The sequence below is a fragment of the Capsicum annuum genome, chromosome 12 (genome assembly GCF_002878395.1).
Source record: "Capsicum annuum cultivar UCD-10X-F1 chromosome 12, UCD10Xv1.1, whole genome shotgun sequence".
NCBI lineage: Eukaryota > Viridiplantae > Streptophyta > Magnoliopsida > Solanales > Solanaceae > Capsicum > Capsicum annuum.
In genome coordinates, this window is record NC_061122.1 from 52,326,072 (window position 1) to 52,337,849 (window position 11,778).

An 11,778-nucleotide genomic window follows, 5' to 3' on the forward strand; every position below is an offset into this window, starting at 1 on the left:
TCTTATACCGTAGGTTTAAAAGCACGAGCTTCAGAGAACCAGTAGCATCCCAATTTAGCGATCATATTTAGCAGTGAGTCCTCATCCTTCGAGAACATGATGATCACATTACCATTTTAGTTTTCAGTTTATTTCAGTACCAGATTTAGGGCATTACACATATGTTTCTATGCAGTAGAAGGTTTATGAAAAGAACTAACCAACACATGATTTGTAGCTATTGGTTGTGGTCTTTGCTTTAAAGATTTGGCATCATTACTTGTATGGGGTTTATGTTGACATCTTATTAGACCATAGGAGTTTACAATATATGTGCATCCAGAAGGATTTTAATATTACGCAAAGAAGGTGGCTTTAGTTGCTCAAGAATTATGACATGAGTCTTCATTATCATCCAGGTAAAGCTAACATGGTCGTTAATGCTCTTAGTAATTTATCTATGGAAATCCTATCTCACGTGGATAGGGAGAATCAAGAATTGGTGAAAGATAAGCACCGGCTGGATAATCATTAGAGTATATCTCCAAGACTATGAGAATGGTGGTGTGATGGTGCAAAAGGTGGTGAATTTATCTCTAAACACTGAGTTGAAGGAGAAATAAGTCTTGGGCCTTATCTTGATGCAGATTAAGGATGATGTGGATCACTAAAAGGTGATGGCTTTTAAGATTGGTGGTGATGGTATCTTGAGGTACAAAGGGAGATTATGTGTTTTCGATGTTGACGGGATGTGATAAAGAATCTTGGCTAAAACTCATAAGTCAAGGTATATTTTTTATTTTGGTTTGACGAAGATGTATCATGACTTGAAGGAGATTTATTGATGGAATAATATGAAGCGGAATATGGCTAATTTTGTGGCCAAGTGCATAGTTTGTCAGCAAGTGAAACTGGAGCACTTGAGGCCTGGTGGGTTGTTTTAAGAAATTGAGTTGCCTGTGTAGAAGTGAGAAGTGATAATTTAGATTTTGTTATGGGTCTTTTGTGGACTCGTGGACAATTTGATTCGATTTGATCATCGTAGATAGGATGACTAGTCACTTCTTACTAGTAAGGACAAATTTCTCTTTTGGGGACTATGCCAAGTTGTTCATTGAAGAGATAGTCAGGTTGCACGGTGCTCTTATTTCCATCATTTTTTATCAAGGTATGTTGTTCTCATCTCATTTTTATATTCATTTTAGAGAGGTTTGGGATCTAAGGTGAGCCTTAGCATTGCCTTCCACCCCCAAGTGGATGGATAAGCAGAGCGGATCATTCAGATGTTGAAGGATATGCTATGGTTTTGTGAGCTTGACTTTTGGGGTAGTTGGGTCGATCATTTTCCCCTCATAGAGTTTACGTATAATAATAGCTACCTTTCTATTATTGGGATGGCTCCTTTCGAGGCTCTTTATGGTAGGAAGTGTAGGTCCCATATTGAGTGGTTTGAGGTTAGTGAGAATAGATTGTATAGTCCCGACTTGGTTCATCAAGCTATGGAGAAGGTGAAGGTGATTCGGGATAGACTTGGAACCACCCAAAGTCGCCAAAAGTCCTATGCAGGCATGAGGCGAAGGGAGTTGAAGTTTGTGGTGGATGATTTGGTGTTCTTCAAGGTGTCTCCCATGAAGGGAGTGATGCGGTTTATAAGGAAGGGGAAGCTCAACCCTCGTTATATTGGTTCGTACTGTATTTTGAGGCAAGTGGGAAATGTGGCTTATGAGTAGGAATTGCCTTTGAGTTTAGGATCTATCCATCCGGTCTTCCATGTGTCGATGTTGAAGAAGTGAGTGGGTGATGCTTCCAAGGTTTTTCTATTGGAGAGATTGGTGTTTTGAAATCCTTATCGTATAAAGAAGTCCCAGTTGAGATCTTGGATAGACAGGTTCGTCATTTGTGGACTAAGGACGTGGCTTTAGTGAAGGTTCTTTGGTGGAGCCAAAAAGGCAAGGAAGATACTCGGGAAGCTGAAGAGGACATGAAGTCAAAATACCCAATCTTGTTCCCCATTTCATATAATCGTACTTAAGGTATGTGTTAATCTTAACATCTTTGTTTTCTGACTTTGTTAAAGAAAATTGTTATTTTCTTGAGAAATCTTTGAGCCTTAAGCTCACTACCCAGATAACGGCTCTCTTCACGTGTCGTAAAGTTTTCATACAAGTCGTATAGACTCAAATTGTAGGACAACCAATGTATATGTCAAACTTTCTTCCCTGACAACGACTAGACTCTACAAGTTATAGTGACTCTATACGAGTCGATATGTACAATCATAGGGTGACCAGTGAGTTGCCCAAATGGTTCTGTACGACTGAGACCATACGAGTCGTAGGGTCAATTGATGAGTTGTATGAGGTGAGACGTAGGGTCAGTAGTGTGTGTGCACCCTAGAAATTGTCTTGACTATGTCTTGTGGTGACGAGCCGTTATGTGACCTTATGAGTTGCAGAGTAACCGTAATCACTAGCGATAATTTTTTAGCTTTTAATTTAGGGCATTTTGGACATTTCCTTTTTTTCCCACCTATGACTCACGACCATAAAACACCTTTGGGGTATTATTTTCACCCTTTAGAAAATCAAAGCACATTCTCTTCTCTCTCAAATTCTCTTAAGGAAAAAGTACCTAGGGTTTCTAAAGATTGACCATCTAGAGCTTTAAAGGTCGAATTTTCTCCGTAATACTTGATTTTTCAGGCATGTTACTCTTTCCTAATTCTCAATTTATGAAAATCATATGTTTTACATGGTTTAAATTGTATGGATTTGAATGTGGGTTTTGTTATGGTAGAGGTTTTGACATGATCGATTCTTAAATTATTTTTCCATGATTTATTGTGCATTGTTTATGCTTTATTAATGATTTTGAACTTGTGGAGTGCATGGGAGGGGTGAATAAACTATGGGGCCATGGTTTTCCCCAATTTGGAGTTTTGAAATTGGAATTGGTTTTGAATAATTGGGTTTCCTCTACCACTTGTGTAAATTGCTTTAAATGGTGAAATTGTCACTTGGTTTGACTTACCCACCTATGTCATTTCATTGCATAAAATATTAGACAATGAACATGGTTTTGAATGCCTTGTTGGCTATGATTTAATTTAATGAACAAAGGAGGGTTGAGGTATTCTCTCAAGGTAATGTGATTGTTATGGCGTAGAGATAAACTTGTAAGGGTATGACGATACCCATAGTGTGCCTTATTGATAAATTCTTTGGTCAATGAATGGAAATGTGTGAGAGGTGCTTTAATTTGGTTTTAATGGGGGTTGTATAGTTGTTCCGTGAAAGTGGAGGTCTCGAGTGACCAATACTGAAAACCATAGTTGCTGACACGGGGGTATAAATGATCGGAAGGTTCGAGTCTCAATTATTATATAATTAGGAGGTTCGAGTCCCCCATGTTATTGACAGAGTGATCGAGCTACTCTTGGTATGTGTCAGGAGGTTCGAATCCCCCATAGTGCATATGTTGACGTAATTATTCTCCGGTTCATGCAGCCACACGCACTTGGGTCTTTTCAGCTAGGAGAGAGCTGGAAATATATAGCCCGTGTGTGCCTTGTTATGACGGTTATGCTACACAATTTAGATTAATGGTTTTAAAGTACATGTTAAGTCTTGTTGTTAAGTCTTGTTTCCTATTCCGACATATTATTTACGTATGTACATGATGATGTTCACATGGATATGAATTGGATTTTATTTGGAATTATTTTTCCCCTTACCCTGAGTTACATGCTAGTTCTCAACCCATTAACCATCTTCGAATGCTGCATCCCCATGCGATGCAGGCACCGAAGATACTTCTACTTTTTCTATGCAGTGTTAGATGGATCGACTCGGTTTGTCGATCGTTTTGGTGAAATAGTGAGCTTTCATTCTCTGGAAGACTTGGTCATAATTAGTTTCCTTTCATAGAGTAGAATGAAAGACTTTACATATTCATTAATATTATCATTGTCATTGTTATTATCAGAGTCGGGGGCATGTCCCGACTTAGATTAGCTTTTGGTATTGTTTAGAGGCTTTGTGGATATTACTGTGGACTTAGTGGTTTTCATTATTGGTTGTTGGATATTTAGTTATCTTAGATTCCTTTAAGCTTTTATATCATATCTTGTTATATGTTTGGAATTCATCCTCTGTTGGGTATTGTGTTCGATTTGACTAGGCAATGGGGGTGGTCTCCGGTCTTCGGTGGACTTGAGATACCCGTCACGGCCAGACCCTGATTTGGATCGTGACAATAGTGGAAAAATATTATAGAATTTATGGATTTTCTACTAATTTTAAGTTTACAAGACAGAGAAATTTTCAAGAAAAATATCTGGTCAACAACAGTTTCGATACTACTAAGGAACAAGTAGGTAATAGTAGTCCAAACATTTGGTCCTTAACTCAAGAAAATGTGGGACGACTGTTGGAGCTTATTCAGCAATTAAATATTAAAAATCAAAGTGGAAATACTCCTCAAGTTTCTACCAGTATGAGATTTGCAAGTAAGGATAAGTTTTCAATTTTTATGCACGCGTAGTAAACATTGACAATAATTTTTAGATATAAGATGCATATGACTCACAAAAAATTCTTTAGAATTTTAAGCCCTTGCCTGGAGAACTCATGGCATATCTTCCCAAGTCACACAAAGCAAGGACAACTCATTTAGGAATAGTCTGTGCATTATCAAATCTTGTCTTACACAATATTTTATACATGCTTTCTTTCAGGTTCAATCTCTTGTCTATATAGAAATTGTGTACACAACTCAACAATGATGCATTATTCACTCCTACTTCTTGTTTCATATTTCGGGACTCTTCTCTAAAGAGCCCATTAGAAATTAATAGAGAAAAAAGAGGACTCTACATACTCAAATCAAGCTAGTAAAATATTCTTCTAAATTCTATAGTCAATAACATCTCAAGTCCTAGTTTGGGTTTTGATTCATTTTTTAGTGATCAGATTTTCAATTCTAATTCAGCTTCTCATTCATGTTTTTTTTTGTTTGATTCCAAAATAAAGGATAAATTATGACATTATATACTAGGCTATATTCCTTTGAGTAATATGAAAAATGTTCCCTTTCATTCCATTTCTTTTTGTCAAAATTTGGCACTCCTTTTATGATTTGTCCTATGGAAAAACAAAATAAAATATATTTTTCAACAAATAACATCTCAATGAAATTTAATTTTGAGTTAATACATATTGACACTTGGAGATCATATAAAGAACCAACACATGATGGGTATAGATTCTTTCTTATCATTGTGAATAATTTTAGTAGAGAAACATCGACTTTCCTATTAATCTATAATTCAAATTCCTTCGCAGTGCTCAAATCTTTCTTGACTATGGTTAGAAGATAATTTCAAACCAAGGTCAAGATAGTAAGATCAGACAATGCTCTTTAGTTAGGAAGTGGGACAACACAGTCAAAATATTTTCTTTATAAAAGAATTCAACATCAAACTTCATGTGTATCTACTTTACAATAAAATAGTGTGGTAGAAAAAAAAATATAGCCATTTGCTAGAGATATCTAGGGCTCTTTTGTACCAATCATATCTACCTATTAAATATTAGGGTGAATGTCTTTTGGCTGCAACTTACCTAATCAATAGATTTCCTTCAAAAATTCTAAATTATATAACATCTTTTGAAATTCTTTTCAAAATCACGCCGAACTATTTTAATCTCTAATGTTTTGGATGTCTATCTTTGGTCTCCATTTTACCCTCTCAAAGATCTAAATTGGGACTAATGGATACTACATGTGTCTTTTTGGGATATCCACATGAAAAGAAAGTTACAAAATTTTGATTCTTGGTACTAAGAAAATCATTCTTATTAGAGATATGTTTCATGAAAATGTCTTTCCTTTTACTTCTTCTAAATCTAATGCTTCATACTTCTCAGTTCATACATCAATCCCAACTATAGATTCTGGGTATAATGTTGACACCTACAAAGGCATCTCATCTCCCTCTTTTATCAATCCTACTTTTCCTCCTACTTCCATCATTGTGGACTAGGTTCAACATCTTGTTCCTCCTACTGTCACAAACTAGGTACAACCTCTGGTTTATCCTACTATCAAGAATCAGATACAACCTCTTATTCTTTCTACTGTCAAAAATAAGGTACCTCATTTTTTCCTCCTGTCTTGAATAAGGTACAACTTCTTGTTACTTTCATATATAATCTTCTCTTTTAAGACAAAGTATTTTGTTGTAGGGTGATTAGTGATGCGGTGATATTTGTAATACTTGAGATCATTGATATTACTGAATTCATCATTTGAAAATACAAAATTCCTCATTTACCTCAATTCACAATTGTATTACGAGTTTTTTGTTACTTATCAAAAAACTCAAGTTTGAACCTCTTTCTTAATGCATCCTTTTCATTTAAGCCTCTTGTTTTTTGTGACTTGGTTTTGGATACATGTCCAAATTCAAGAAAATCTATTAGTGGATTTTATATATCACTTGGGGATTCTCCTATTTCTTGAAAGTTGAAGAAGAAAACTTCTATTTCTCTTAGCTCCGCAAAGGCTGAGTATCGTTCTATGAGGTGCATTATTTTCGAGCTCACATGGTTAATTCATCTCTTTTAAGATCTTTCTTTTTAATGTGATTTCCTATGAATCTTCATTCAGATAGTCAAGAAACAATACAGAGTGCTAAAGATCATGTGTTTCATGAGAGAACAAAATATGCTGAGCTCGATTGTCATTTTGTTCGACAAAAGTTTTTAGATGGCCATATTTCATTTTCATTCATTTTAACTTCCTCTCAATTAGCCGATCTCTTGATAAAATCACTCACAGGGCCTCTTCATCACAGTATTTTGGACAAGTTGGGTGTCAGTTCGTACCCTCCAACTTAGGAGGTGTTGAGATAAATGTTATATTTATTTTTGAAAAAAATTGATTCACCTCTTACATCTGCTTAGTATACTTTTCTACTGCAGTGCATGGTTTCAATTTGTCTAGAATCAAAAATACATTTAGAAAATGGGCCCCAACACATTAATTTTGTCCCATATTCATAAAACCTTGTACATATCATTCGTTTTCTTTTGCAAATACTAGGTAAATCTTTTATGTATCGATATTTAGGTTATTATCCTATCTTATTTAAGAGTGCATCACTTTATTATTTTGTACCTTATTTAGAAGTCCTTAGTGTTTAGGTTTGGTTTCTTTTTAAGTTTTGCTTCATTTTCATACTTGTATACATACATGGGACATTGTACAAAGTTATAATTGATGAAAAGGCGAAGAATTTTTTGGACAAAATCTTTCGATTTCTTTTTTGCAGTCTTATTTTTTAAAAAAATTCCTTTTCATTTTTACAGTAAAATCATTGCATTACCTTATATCAATTTAGTTTGGACTGAATAGCTTTATTTGCGTGATTAAATTATTTTTTCTATTCGAGTATCATTCAACTTTAATGAAACGATCCTCATGGTCATTTGTGATTTCTGCATATTTTTCCTTTTATATCCCTTTTCATAGTTTCAGTATAACATTTGTGGTTTGCAGGGATAGATGGCATAATTTTTGAGATAATTGGATGAATTTGGATGTATTTTTCATTTTTGGAAGGATGGAAAGTAAAAAGGTTTGACCTATTGAACCTAATTTTTTACTCTCCCCATTTAATTAATTTTTAAGCTTCTATTATTTCAAATAAAATTTTGTTATTTCTCAATAATAAACATAGTTTCTTACTTTAAGGAACTATTTGGAAAATTACTTTTACTAAAAATTAGTGTTAAACAAAGAAGCTCAATTGCATGAATTGATCTCAATTATAATTTGACCATAATTTGACTTAAAATTGTTGCTGATAAGAATCCAAATGTCGGAGCTTCAGACCAGAGGCAACATATGTTAGGAGTACATTATAATTACATGGCGCAATATAGATTTCAAAAAATTATAGTGTTTGTCGTGTATCACAAATATGTTGATTGAGATTGTGTATCTATGTATCTTTAGATACATGGTCTTTACAAAAACAAAAAGAACATGTATCTTTAGATATTCAGGTATCTGAAGAAACATGTATATTTGCTATGTTAGGTGCTGATAGAACATGTAGCTTTAGTACCCGCATATCTGAAGTTACATTTTGTTTTATAATCTCTCTCTTCTCTCTTTCTCTCCATATATATTTATATATATACACACATCAAAAGAAGTCAAGTGACAAACTATAGAGAAGTCATGTGACAGTTTTAGGACAAAGCTTAATAGTGTTGTAATTAAAATTTTGAATTAAAGGGTATTAATTATTTGAATATAAAAATAATAATGCTTTAGAAGAAAAACAAAAGATTTTTATTAGTTCAAACCTAGAAAACATAGTTGAAGAGTCCTAAATAAACTCTAACTATTTCATGATGATGATATTTAACAAAAACATTTATTTTATTAATCTAAATAGTAAACACATTATCATAAACTTATCCCTCTTAATGTTATAAAATATATTTAAATATCAAACAAAAAATAATAATATTGATAGTAATAACAATAAACAATAAAAATTATAGTAGTAATAGAAGAAGACACATAGTGGTAGTTGTACGTTTTCAATTTAGAAAAAGAACGTTGCGCTAGTAGTAGTACTCCTAACAATAATAACAACAACAACAATAATAATAACAATATTTTGGCCAAGAAAGAGACATTTTGGATTTAGATATTACTAACCCATTTTGTATAATAACTTTTTTAAATAGATCAAGATGTTTAAAATGTATTTCTACTATTTATGAATATACTTGTATATCATCAATATAAACTATTATGAAATTGCTATAAGATAGGAAAATGTCGTTCATAATTTTTTTAAAATTCAGATAGAGCATTTTCTAATCCAAAAGGCATGACATTCCACTCAAATTGACTCATGAGACATTAAAAGAAATTTTGTATTTGTCTGCCTGAACAATTTGAATTTGTCAATATCCTGATTTTATATCAAATTTTAAATATTTGATGATGTCATATAGTCTATTTAATAAATTCTTTTTATTAGGTATTGAATATCTGATCAATTTTAAGACTTTATTTAGAGGTTCATAATTAATAACTAGTCTTGAAATTCCTCGTTTTTTCTCAGCCTGTTTATTAACATAAAAACAGTACATGACCACGACAATTTAGAAGGTCTTATGAGGCTCTTATTTATTAAGGAATTAATTTATTTTCTGCATAATTCTAAATATTCTGAATTCATTTGGCATAACCTATCTTTATTGGGAATATTATTCTCTTTAAAATTCTCTAAGAATGATGACATGTTTCTTTCTTTGTCAAAACATATTTGAGTGATCTTCGCAAATTTCTAATGAATTTATAAAAGTTGAGTTTTTTCACTCAATTTGAAATTTTGTAAAGCCACTTTAATTGCTAGACTATATATTTTTTTTTTTAGAAAATCGACTTATCGATTCTTTAAAATACATTTTTCGTTTAGTTTGTTTAAAAATCTTGAATAGGATGGTGTAACAAAATCAAATTTTATTACTTTATTATCAAATATTTCAGTTATACCAATTTCATCCCATCAGATAATAAGCTATAAGTGGATAAAAAATGAGACACTTAAAGTAATTTCATCGGTAATATCTTTTATCAAAACAAAGGTTTCTGACATACATGTTTTATCTTAGCAAATATATGCTTTGGGTATTTTGTATTCAACGCTCATTTTATAGCCACTAGCATTTCATAAAATATTAGTGATCTTACAAAAGTACTTAGAAGCTATTAAACCATTCTGTATACATGTACAGTCTACCACACGATCAACGAGAGCAGTAAACTCTCTTTTAAGATAATAGTTGATTAAAAAAGTATTTTTTGAGTAAAATTTTTTACGGATAATAATTTCAAGAGTTTGGAGAAATTTCTCTTCTTGTGTATCAGGTATATTATCCATAGTACATGTAGCAAGACTTTGATCTTCTAAATTAGAAATTCTCTTATCTAGCAGAATATTATTACTTTTGAGATCAATAATTTTCTTCTTGAGATTATCAATCTCTATCTTCAAATCACCAGTTATTGTAGGAGTATTACTCGTTCCTTTTCTTTCAGAATTCGCTTAACTTTAGATATAATATAAGGTCCTTTTGAGAAGGAATTTTTTATTATTATTTAGTGAAACTTGTAGAGAATTTTTTCATCTTATCTATTAGTTGAGATCTTATTCTACGATCTGTGATAATCTCAAAAAATTCTGCTAATTTATCTTTTTCAAGGACATTAATATTTAGATCCTCAAAGTAAATATTATAAAACTAATCTTCACCCTCATTCTCATAAGGTTGCTCTAACTGACAAGGTATACAATCATCTTCAGAGAATATATAATCATCATTATGAAGAATTCATAAGTCCTCATCTGTAGAGGAATTTTCATTATTATTTTGATCTGAACTTGAATTATTCGGAGAAGAATTTGGTAAAAATTTGCACAAAGATTGTTTTATCTCTTCATCAATGTTAAGTTTTTTGATCTTATTCTTAATTTAACAATTTTTGACATAATGACCTACACTACCATATTTGTAACAAACATTAGGCTTGTTGAATTTGATATAATCTTTTCTTACTTTAAAATTCTTCTTTCTTCTTGACCTCTTTCAAGTGTCCTATTTTTTCTATCACGAAAATTCTTTTTCTTTTTGTGGCTATAAGACTTTTTTGAATTCTTAGGAATGTCACTGGCAAATTATTCACAAAATTCGTTAATAAATATCTTTCATTAAGATGATGTCTTTTGATTCAACCAGATCTTATTACATAAGAATAACCTTTATTGGGTGCATACTTTAATCAACTTTTCATACGTACAATCATCATAATTTATACTTTTCATTGATCCTCTAAGAGCTTTCTTAACTATTTTCGCAAAGTGGGCTGGTATTTCACTATGAATTTAGACTTCTAATGAGAATTATTGCATTCTGATAATTTCATGACTCTAAATAAAAATACATCCTTATACCATCAAAAGAATGAGAGTTTTACATCTCAAGTTTTGGAGCATAGTTCTAATGATTTCATTATTGTCAAACCATCTTCCTGAGAAATGTTTTTTAATATTAAGGATTAAAGTATATACCACATTTTGAGCAGGTTAACTATCTTCCTGCTTGATAGCTTGTAATATCTTATAACGTTAATTCTGGTTAAATAATTATCCCATCACTATTTTAATTCACTTATAAATCCTATAGTAATCATCTTTGCAATAATTCTATCATGATTTTCATTAGCTTTAAAAATTATACTGTACGTCAATATTTGGTGTACTACTGTGAAAGTTTGCATGTCATTATAACCATCTACATTTCATTGGAGATTATTAATTCCTGTTCCTCTAATAAAACATGTTGGGGAGTGGGTGTATGATAGTAGTACATCCTTTGAAATGACTTTCTAGCATATTTTTCTAATTTCTTGTTAATCTCGTCTGAGACTTCATAATTATCATTCTTTGATAATTCAAAATTATCATTTGTATTGAAAGAACTAATTTTTAATTTTTTAAACTTTTTCTCTAATAATTTTTCTAAATCAGGAAGACCCTATTTTATTTAAAATTTCTTATTTTTGGGAAAAGTTGAATACTTGTAGTAGCAATTGAGACTTGATCTTTTTCTTTAGTATTACTAGTCTTTATTTTCCCGATTTCAGAAAATAGTCCATCAAATCTATCATGAATGAAAATAATTTGTTCACTCAATATACTCATATAAATAT